The sequence below is a fragment of the Cebus imitator genome, unplaced genomic scaffold, assembly GCF_001604975.1.
Source record: "Cebus imitator isolate Cc_AM_T3 unplaced genomic scaffold, Cebus_imitator-1.0 Scaffold443, whole genome shotgun sequence".
NCBI lineage: Eukaryota > Metazoa > Chordata > Mammalia > Primates > Cebidae > Cebus > Cebus imitator.
The window spans coordinates 563,242-574,600 of record NW_016107758.1 but is presented as its reverse complement, the minus strand read 5'-3'; the positions used below and the strand labels follow the sequence as shown (position 1 = coordinate 574,600).

The window sequence follows — 11,359 nt, the reverse complement described above, 5'->3', positions numbered from 1 at the left end:
ATAAATGAATTGATGGAGCTGAAAAACACAACACGAGAGCTTTGTGAAGCATACACAAGTTTCAATACCAGAAGAAAGGATATCAGAGATTGAAGATCAACTCAATGAATAAAACGAGAAGACAAGATTAGAGAAAAAGTGAAAAGAAATGAACAAAGCCTCCAAGAAATATGGGATTATGTGAAAAGACCTAATCTACATTTGATAGGTGTACCTAAATGTGACAGAGAGAATGAATCCAAGCTGGAAAACACTCTTGAGGATATTATCCAGGAGAACTTACCAAACCTAGCAAGGCAGGCCAACATTCAAGTCCAGGAAATACAGAGACCACCACAAAGATATTTCTCAAGAAGAGTAACACCAAGGCACATAATCGTCAGATTCACCAGAGTTGAAATGAAGGAAAAAATGCAAAGGGCAGCCAGAGAGAAAGGTTGGGTTACCCACAAAGGGGCCCATCAGACTAACAGCAGATCACTCTGCAGAAATCCTATGAGCCAGAAGAGAGTGGGGGCCAATGTTCAACATCCTTAAAAAAAAGAACTTTCAACCTAGAATTTCATATCCAACCAAACTAAGCTTCATAAGCAAAGGGGAAATAAAGTCCTTTACGAATAAGCAATTGCTGAGAGATTTCGTCACCACCAGGCCTGCCTTACAAGAGCTCCTGAAAGAAGCACTAAACATAGAAAGGAACAACCAGTACCAGCCACTCCAAAAATGAGCCAAAATGGTAAAGAACATCTACACAATGAAGAAACTGTGTCAACTAACGGGCAAAACAACCAGCTAGCATCAAAATGATACGATCAAATTCACACATAACAATATTAACCTTAAATGTAAATGGGCTAAATGCTCCAGTCAAAAGACACAGACTGGCAAATTAGATAAAAAGTCAAAACCCATCTGTGTGCTGTATCCAGGAAACCCATCTCACATGCAAGGATACACATAGGCTCAAAATAAAGAAATGGAGGAAGATTTACCAAGCAAATGCAGAGCAAAAAATACAAATAAAAAAACCAGGAGTTACAATCCTAGTCTCTGATAAAATAGACTTTAAACCAACAAAGATCAAAAGAGACAAAGAAGGGCATTACATAATTGTAAAAGGATCAATGCAACAAGAAGAGCTAACGATCCTAAATATATACGCACCCAACACAGGAGCACCCAGATACATAAAGCAAGCTCTTAACGACCTACAAAGAGACTTAGACTCCCACACAATAATAGTGGGAGACTTCAACACTCCATTGTCAATATTAGACAGATCGAGACAGAGAATTAACAAAGATATTCAGGACTTCAACTCAGATCTGGACCAAGCAAACCTAATAGACATTTATAGAACTCTCCACCCCAAATCCACAGAATATACATTGTTTTCAACACCACATCACACCTTCTCTAAAATTGACCACACAATTGGAAGTAAATCACTCCTCAGCAAATGCAAAAGAATGGAAATCATAACAGTCTCTTAGACCACACTGCAATCAAGTTAGAGCTCAAGATTAAGAAACTAACTCAGAACCGCACAACTTCATGGAAACTGAACAACTGGCTCTTGAATGTTGACTTGATAAACAGTGAAATGAAGGCAGAAATAAAGATGTTCTTCAAAACCGACAAGAATGAATACACAATGTACCAGAATCTCTGGGACACATTTAAAGCAGTGCCTAGAGGAAAATGTATAGGAATAAATGCCCACATGAGAAGCAAGGAAAGATCTAAAATCAACACCCTATCATCAAAATTGAAAGAACTAGAGGATCAAGATTAAAAAAACTCAAAAGCTAGCAGAAGACAAGAAATAACTAAGAGCAGAACTGAAGGAGTTGAAGAAACAAACAAAAAAAAACCTTCAAAAAATTAATAATCCTGGAGCTGGTTCTTTGAAAAGATCAACAAAATAGACCACTAGCCAGATTAATAAAAAAGAAGAGAGAGAAGAATCAAATAGATAAAAAACGATAAAGGGGATATCACCACTGATTCCACAGAAATACAACTACCAGCAGAGATTACTACAAACAACTCTATGCACATAAACCAGAAAACCTGGAAGAAATGGATAAATTCATGGACACTTGCACCCTCCCAAGCCTAATCCAGGAAGAAGTCAAAATCCTGAATAGACCAATAACAAGGGCTGAAGTTGACGCAGCAATTAATAGCCTACCAACCAAAAAAAGCCCAGGACCAGATGGGGTCACAGCTGAATTCTACCAGACATACAAAGAGGAGCTGGTACTACTCCTTCTGAAACTATTCCAAACAATCCAGAAAGAGGGAATCCTTCCCAAATCATTTTATGAGACCAACATCATTGTGATACCAAAACCCGGCAGAGACTCAACAAGAAAACTTCAGGCCAATATCCATGATGAACCATAGATGCAAAAATCTTCAATAAAATACTGACAAGCCGATTGCAACAGCACATCAGAAAGATTACCATCTGATCAAGTAGGCTTCATCCTGGGGATGCAAGGCTGCTTCAACATACGCAAGTTTATAAATGTAATTCACCACATAAACAGAACCAAAGACAAAAAACACATGATTATCTCAATAGATGCAGAGAAGGCCTTTGACTAAATTCAACAGCCCTTTTTGCTAAAAACTCAATAAACGAGGTATCGACGGAATGTATCTCAAAAGCTATTTACAACAAACCCACAGCCAATATCATACTGAATGGGCAAAAACTGGAAGCATTCCCTTTGAAATCTGGCACTAGACAAGGATGCCTCTCTCACCACTCCCATTCAATATAGTATTGGAATATATATTAGCCAGAGCCATCAGGCAAGAAAAGGAAAAAAGAGATTCAATTAGGAAAGAAGGAAGTCAAATCGTCTCTATTTGCAGACGACATGATTGTATATCTAGAAGACCCCATCATCTCAGCCCAAAATCTCCTGAAACTGATAAGCAACTTCAGCAAAATCTCAGGATACAAAATCAATGTGCAGAAATCACAAGCATTCCTATACACCAATAAGAGACTTAAAGAGAGCCAATTCAAAAAGAACTGCCATTCACAGTTGCTGCAAAGAGAATAAAATACCTAGGAATACAACCAACAAATGATGTAAAGGACCTCTTCAAGGAGAACTACAAACCACTGCTCAAGGAAATAAGAGAGGACACAAACAGATGGAGAAACATTCCATGCCCATGGTTAGGAAGAATTGATATTGTGAAAATGACCATACTACCCAAAGTAATTTATAGATTCAACGCTGTCCTAATCAAGCTACCTATGACCCTCTTCACAGAACTGTAGAAAACCACCTTAGACTTCATATGGAACCAAAAGAGAGCCCGCATAGCCAAGTCAATTCCAAACAAAAAGAACAAAGTTGGAGGCATCACGCTACCTGACCTCAAACTATTCTACAAGGCTACAGTAATCAAAACAGTATGGTACTTGGACCAAAACAGAGATATAGACCAATGGAACAGAACAGAGGCCTCAGAGGCAACGCCACACATCTACAACTATCTGATCTTTGACAAACCTGACAAAAACAAGCAATGGGGAAAAGATTCCCAGTTTAATAAATGGTGTTGGGAAAACTGGCTGGCCATGTGCAGAAAGCAGAAACTGGACCCCTTCCTGACACCTTACACTAAAATTAACTCCAGATGCATTAAAGACTTAAACATAAGACCTAATACCACAAAAACCCTAGAAGAAAACCTAGACAAAACCATTCAGGACATAGGCATAGGCAAGGACTTCATGACTAAAACACCGAAAGCATTGGCAACTAAAGCCAAAATAGACAAATGGGATCTAATTAAACTCTAGAGCTTCTGCACAGCAAAAGAAACAATCATTAGAGTGAACTGGCAACCAACAGAATGGGAAAAAATTTTTACAGTCTACCCATCTGACCCAAGGGCTGATATTCAGAACCTACAAAGAACTAAAACAGATTAACAAGAAAAAAAACCCATTCAAAAGTTGGCGAAGGATATGAACAGACACTTCTCGAAAGAAGACATATATGAGGCCAGCAAACATATGAAAAAAATGCTCATTATCACAGGTCATTAGAGAAATACAAATTAAAATCACACTGAGATACCATCTCACGCCAGTTAGAATGGTGATCAGTAAAAAATCTGGAGACAACAAATGCTGGAGAGGATGTGGAGAAATAGGAACACATTTACAATGTTGGTGGAAGTATAAATTCATTCAACCATGCTCGCTTCAGCAGCATATATACTAAATTAGTTCAACTATATTGGAAGACGGTATGGTGATTCCTCAAGGACCTAGAAATAGAAATTCCATTTGACCCAGCAATCCCATCACTGGGTATATATTCAAAGGATTATAAATCGTTCTATTACAAAGACACATGCACACGTACGCTCATTGTGGCACTGTTTCCAATAACAAAGACCTGGAACCAACCCAAATGCCCATCGATGATAGACTGGACAGGGAAAATGTGGCACATGTACACCATGGAATACTACGCAATGTTAAAACAATGAGTTCGTGTCCTTCGTAGGGACATGGATGAACCTGGAAACCATCATTCTCAGCAAACTGACACAAGAACAGAAACACCACATGTTCTCACTTATATGTAGGTATTGAACAATGAGAACACCTAGGGGAGGGACAGCATGGAGTAGGGAGTTGGGGAGGGATAACATGGGGAGAAATGTCAGATATAGGTGATGTGGACGGAGGCAGCAAACCACATTGCCATGTATGTACCTATGCAACAATCCTGCATGTTCTTCACATGTACCCCAGAACCTAAAGTACAATAAAATATATATAATTTTAAAAAAGAAGGAATAGAAAAGAATAGGAATGCCAAAATCTCCAAGAAGTATAGGATTATGTGAAGAGACCAAACCTACAACTGATTGGGTTACCCGAAAGAGACAGAGAATGGAACCAAGTTGGAAAATGTACTTCAGGATGTAATCCAAGAGAATTTCCCAAACCTAACAAAACAGGTTGATATTCAACTTCAGGAAATGCAGAGAACTCCAGTAATATACTCCACAAGAAGATCTACTCCAAAACATGTAATCATCAGATTCTCCAAAGCTGAAATGAAAAATAAAAATACTAAGGGCAGCCAGAGAGAAAGGCCAGGTCACCTACAAACAGAATCCCTTCAGACCAACAGGGAACTTCTCAGCAGAAACCCTACCAGGCAGAAGAGATAGGGGACCAACATTCAACATTGTTAGGAAAAAATTTCCAACCCCAGAATTTTATATCTGCTCAAACTAAACTTCATAAGGAAAAGGCCGGGCGCGGTGGCTCAAGCCTGTAATCCCAGCACTTTGGGAGGCCGAGGCAGGTGGATCACGAGGTCAAGAGATCGAGACCATCCTGGTCAACATGGTGAAACCCCGTCTCTACTAAAAATACAAAACATTAGCTGGGCATGGTGGTGCGTGCCTGTAATCCCAGCTACTCAGGAGGCTGAGGCAGGAGAATTGCCTGAACCCAGGAGGCGGAGGTTGTGGTGAGCCGAGATCGCGCCATTGCACTCCAGCCTGGGTAACATGAGTGAAAACTCCGTCTAAAAAAAAAAAAAAAAACTTCATAAGGAAAAGAGAAATAAGATTCTTTTCAAACAAGCAAATGCTTAGGTAATTCATCACCACCAGGCCTGCCTTGCAGGAGCTCCTGAAGGAAGCACTAAATACCAACCACCGCAAAAACAGCCTGAAATACATAAACCAGTGACATGATAAAGCATCCACATAAACAAGTTTGCAAAATATCCAGCTAGCACCATGATGACAGGATGAAATTCACACATAACAATATGAACCTTAAATGTAAATGGTCTAAATGCCCGCAATCAAAAGACACAGAATGGCAAGCTGGATAAAGAGCCAAGATCCATCTCATATCCAAAGACACACATAGGCTCAAAATAAAGGGATGGAATAAAATTTACCAAGCAAATGGAAAACAGAAAAAAGCAGTTGCAATCCCAGTTTCTGACAAAACAGACTTTAAAGCAACAAAGATCAAAAAAGACAAAGGCATTATATAATGGTAAACAGTTCAAGAAGAAGAGCTAATTATCCTAAATATATATGCACCCAATACAGGAACCCCCAGATTTTTAAAGCATGTTCTTAAAGACGTACAAAGAGCCTTAGACCCCCACACAATAATAGTAGGAGACTTTAACACCCCACTGAGAACATTAGATCTTGATGATCTAATGTTAACAGAAAGTTAACAAAAATATTCAAGACTTGAACTCAGCTCTGGATCAAGTGGACTTGATAGATATCTACAGAACACTCCATCCAAAAACAACAGGATATACATTCTTCTCATTGCTACATGGCACTTTCTGTAAAACTGATTACATAATCAGAAGCAAAAAACTCCTCAGAAAATGTAAAAGAACTGAAACCATAACAGTCTCACACCACAGCACAATGAAATAAGAACTCAAGATTTAAAAATTTACTCAAAACCACACAACTACATGGAAATTGAACAACCTGCTCCTGAATGACTCTTGTGTAAATAATGAAATTAAGGTAGAAATCAAGAAGTTATTTGAAACTAATGAGAACAAAAAAGACAATGTATCAGAATCTCTGGGATACAGCTAAAGCAGTATTAAGAAGGAAATTTATAGCACTAAATGTCCACACCAGAAAGCTAGAAACATCTCAGCCTAACAACCTAACATCTAAACTAAAACAACTAGAGAATCAACAGCAAACAAACCCCAAAACCAGCAGAAGACAAGAAATAGCCAAGATCAGAGCTGAACTGAAGAGATGGAGACATGAAAAACCCTTCAAAAAAAAAAAATCAGCAAATCCAGGAGCTGGTTTTTTGGGGAAAAAAATAAAGTAGACTGCTAGCTAGACTAGACTAATTAAAAAGATAATGGGGAAGAATCAGATTCACAATCTGAAATGATAGGGGAATATTACCACTGATCCCACAGAAATATAATCATCAGAATACTATAAACACCTCTATGCACGTCAACTGGAAAATCTGAAAGAAATCGATGAATTCCTGGACACATACACTCTCCCAAGACTGAACCAGGAAGAAATTGAATCGCCGAGTAGAGCAATAATGAGATCTGAAATTGTGGCAGTAATGAATAGCCTACCAAGCAAAAAAAAAAACAAAAACAAAAACCCAGGACCAGGTAGATTCATAGTTGAATTCTACCAAAGGTATAAAGAAGAGCTGGTACAATTTATTCTGAAGCTATTCCCAAAAAATTGAAAAGGAGGGACTCTTCCCTAACTCATTCCATGAGGTCAGCATCATCCTGATACCGAAACCTGGCAGAGTTACAACAAAAAAAGAAAACTTCAGGCCATTATCCTTGATGAACATTGATGCAAAAATCCTCAATAAAGCCAGGTGCGATGGCTCACACCTGTAATTCCAGAACTTTGAAAGGCAGAGGCTGGTGGATCATCTGAGGTCAGGAGTTTGAGGCCAGCCTGGCCAACAAGGAAAAACTGTGTCTCTACTAAAAATAGCCAATAGAATTAGCCAAGTGTGGTGGTGCATGCCTGTAATCCCAGCTATTTGGGAGGCTGAGGCAGGAGAATCACTTGAACCTGGGAGGGGGAGGTTGTAGTGAGCTGAGATTATACCATTGGACTCCAGCCTGGGTGATAAGAGCAAAACTCTGTCTCAAAAAACAAAAACAAAACAAAAAAATCCTCAATAAAATACTGGCAAACTGAATTTTGCTTATCCTATGACCAAGTTGGCTTCATCCCCAGAATGCAAGGTTGGTTCAACATATACAAATCAATAAATGTGATTCATCATATAAACAGAACTAAAGACAAAACCACATGATTATCTCAACAGATGCAGAAAAGGCCTTTGATAAAATTCAGTGTTCCTTTATGTTGAAAATTAGGTATTGAAGAGGCATACCTCAAAATAATAACCATATATGACAAACCCACAGCCAATTTCATACTGACTGGACAGGAGGCCAAGGCAGGCAGATGACCTGAGGTTTGGAGTTCCAGACCAGCCTGAACAACATGGAAAAACACAAAATTGGCCAGGCGTGGTGGCAGGTGCCTGTAATCCCAGCTACTCTAGAGGCTGTGGCAGGAGCATTGCTTGAACCCAGGAGGCAGAGGTTACAGTAAGCTGAGATCGTACCGTTGCACTCCATCCTGGGCAACAAGAGCAAAACTTGGTCTCAAAAAAAAAAAAAAAATTAACCGGGCATGGTGGCAGGCACCTGTAATGCCAGCTACTCAGGAGGCTGAGGCAGGAGAATCACTTGAACCGGGAGGCAGAGGTTGCAGTGAGCCAAGATCATGCCATTGCATTCCAGCCTGGGGGACACGAGTGAGACTTCATCTCAAAAAAAAAAAAAAAGAATAAAATACCTAGGAATACAACCACAAGGGATATGAAGGAACTTTTCAAGGAGAGCCACATCCCACTGCTCAAAGAAATCAGAGGACACAAACAAATGGAGAAATATTTCATGCTCATGAATAGGAAGAATCAATATGAAAATGGCCATACTGCCCAAAGCAATTTATAGATTCACTGCCATTCCCCTTAAAATACCATTGACGTTCTTCACAGAATTAGAAAAAAAAACTATTTTAAAATTCGTATGGAACCAAAATAGAGCCTGAATAGCCAAGACAGTCCAAAGCACAAAGAACAAAGCAGGAGGCGTCACACTACTCGACATTAAACTATACTACAAAGCTACAGTAACCAAAACAACACGGCACTGGTAGAAGAACAGACACATAGACCAATGAGACAGAATAGAGAACTCAGAAATAAGATCACCTGCAACCATCTGATTGTCAACAAACCTGACAAAAACAAGCAATGGGGAAAGTACCCCCTATTTAACAAATGGTACTGGGAGAGATGGCTAATCATATGCAGAAAATTGAAACTGGACCCCTTCCTTACACCATACACAAAAATTAATTCAAGATGAATTAAACACTTAAATGTAAGGCTGGGTGTGGTGGCTCACGCCTGTAATCCCAGCACTTTGGGAGGCCAAGATGGGTGGATCCTCTGAGACCAGGAGTCCGAAACCACCCTGCCCAACATGGTGAAACCTTGTCTACTAAAAATTCAAAAAAAATTAGCCAGGCATGGTGCCAGGCACCTGTACTCCCAACTCCTCAGGAGGCTGAGGCAGGAGGATCGCTTGAACCCAGGAGGTGGAGACTACAGTGAGCTGAGATTGTGCCGTTGCACTCCAGCCTGGGCCACAAGAGCAAAACTCATCTCAAAAAAAAACAAAAACAAAAAATGTAAAATCCAAAACTATAAAAACCCTAGAAAAGGGCTGGGCACAGTGGCTCACATCTGTAATCCCAGCACTTTGGGAGGCCGAGGGGGGCGGATCACTTGAGATCAGGAATTCGAGACCAACCCAGCCAACATGGTGAAACCCCGTCTCTACTAATATAATTAGCTGGGCATGGTGGTGGGTGCCTATAACCCCAGCTACTCGAGAGACTGAGGCAGGAGAACAGCTTGAACCTGGGTGGTGGAGGTTGCAGTGAGCCAAGATCAAGCCACTGCACTCCAGCCTGGGCAGTGAAGCAAGACCCTGTCTCAAAAAAGAAAAAGCCTAGAAGAAAATTTAGGCAATACTATGCAGGACATAGGCACAGACAAAGATTTCATGACGAAAATGCCAAAAGCAATTGCAACAAAAGCAAAAAATGATAAATGAGATTTAATTAATCTAAAAAGCTTATGCACAGGAAAGAAACTATCATCAGAGTGAACAGACAACCTACAGAATGGGAGAAAATGTTGCAATCTGTCCATGCAACAAAAGATAATAGGGGAGAAGACCCTAGAGCTCCCAGGAACTAGAGGGAGAGAAGTGTGATTTAAAATGGCCTTGAACTAGTCAGTAGCAATACTGGAAGCTAGAAAGAAGTAGGGCAGGTGGCAGTTCAAAAATTAAGAGGAAATTATTTCCAAACTAATTTTTTTTTTTTTGTAGGAAACTGGAGTTTTATTATTACTCAAATCAGACTCCCAGAGCATTTGGCAATCAGAGTTTTTTAAAAACAATTTGATGTGTGTGGGGTGTAGGGGGGTAGGGGTTCCAAACTAGAATTCTGTACTCTGTCCCACATGACTTTGTACAGAGAAAGGCTTTGTTTAGACATGTAAATTTTTAAAAATTTAACTGCCACATCCTTTGTAAGGATGCCGTGAGAGAAGAGAATAAACTAAAAATGAGAATGATCTGAGACATGCAAAGGAAGACACAGACTGCCTGCTGAGAGCGCATCCACCAACACCAGAGCAGAGGGCAGGGCCCCGGGAGAAAGGGCGGACCAGGGACTCACTGCTTGTGCCGAGCATGTGGAAGAGTGTTATCTGGTGACAGGTACATGCCAATGAAGCAGATGAAAAGAGGCAGTTGGGAGCTCCAGGAAGTTTTGAAGGAGGAAGCTTTACTTTGTAATATAAAAAATGTAGTTAAAGTCACCATGGCTCAGCGTGTGAGCAATACTTACATGACCAGTAATATAAATACTGAATTTAAATTTACCAACAATTAGGAGAGTGTGAGAAGGGATAGGTGTGAGGTATTGGTGGTGACAGAAGTTGAGGAGGCAAGATTTCAAAGTGGAAAAGTTTGGCTGTCATAAACGTGCTTTTCCAAAATATGGGTGAATCCCAGCAAGGCAGCCAGGAGAGTTGAAGCTGGTTCTGTCTGAGGAAGAGGACTTGATGTGGAGTGGGTGACCCTGAGCTGGCTGGGTTTGTTTCCAGTCTTGTAGTCTATTTGGCCTTTTCAGATATGTCATGGATTATTGGATGAATACGAAAATGAAAATAGTAGATTGTAGCATTCCACAGCTAACTCTGCAGCTTTGAAAGTGTTGTCTTAGTCTGTCAAGTCAGGATGCAGTAGATGAAAGCTGTAATTGTCCTTGGATTTTGTATTTATTTCTCCTTTTGTGACAGTTGTTAAGACCCTGGGATGTATAGTTGGCCCTCTGTATCCACAGGAAAATAAAAAACAATACAGGGCCAGCACGTGACTCTGTAATCCTAGCACTTTGGGAGGCCAAGGCTGGTGGATCACCTTAGGTTGGGAGTTCAAGACCAGACTGGCCAGCATGGTGAAATGCCATCTCTATTAAAAATACAAAAATTAGCTGGGCATGGTGGCAGGCACCTGTAATGTTGGCTACTCAGGAGGCTGAAGCAGGAGAATCATTTGAACCCAGGAGGCTGAGGTTGCAGTGAGCCAGGATTGAGCCATTGCACTCCAGCCTGGGCAACAAGAGTGAAACTCCATCTCAAAAAAAA

At 40.3% G+C, this 11,359-nt stretch overlaps 1 protein-coding gene across 4 annotated transcripts in view; it reads left to right on the top strand.

Annotated features, from left to right (window-relative positions):
• Positions 1–11,359, top strand: part of FARP2 (FERM, ARH/RhoGEF and pleckstrin domain protein 2) — a 152,482-nt gene that overhangs the window by 73,461 nt on the left and 67,662 nt on the right. The window lies entirely within an intron of this gene.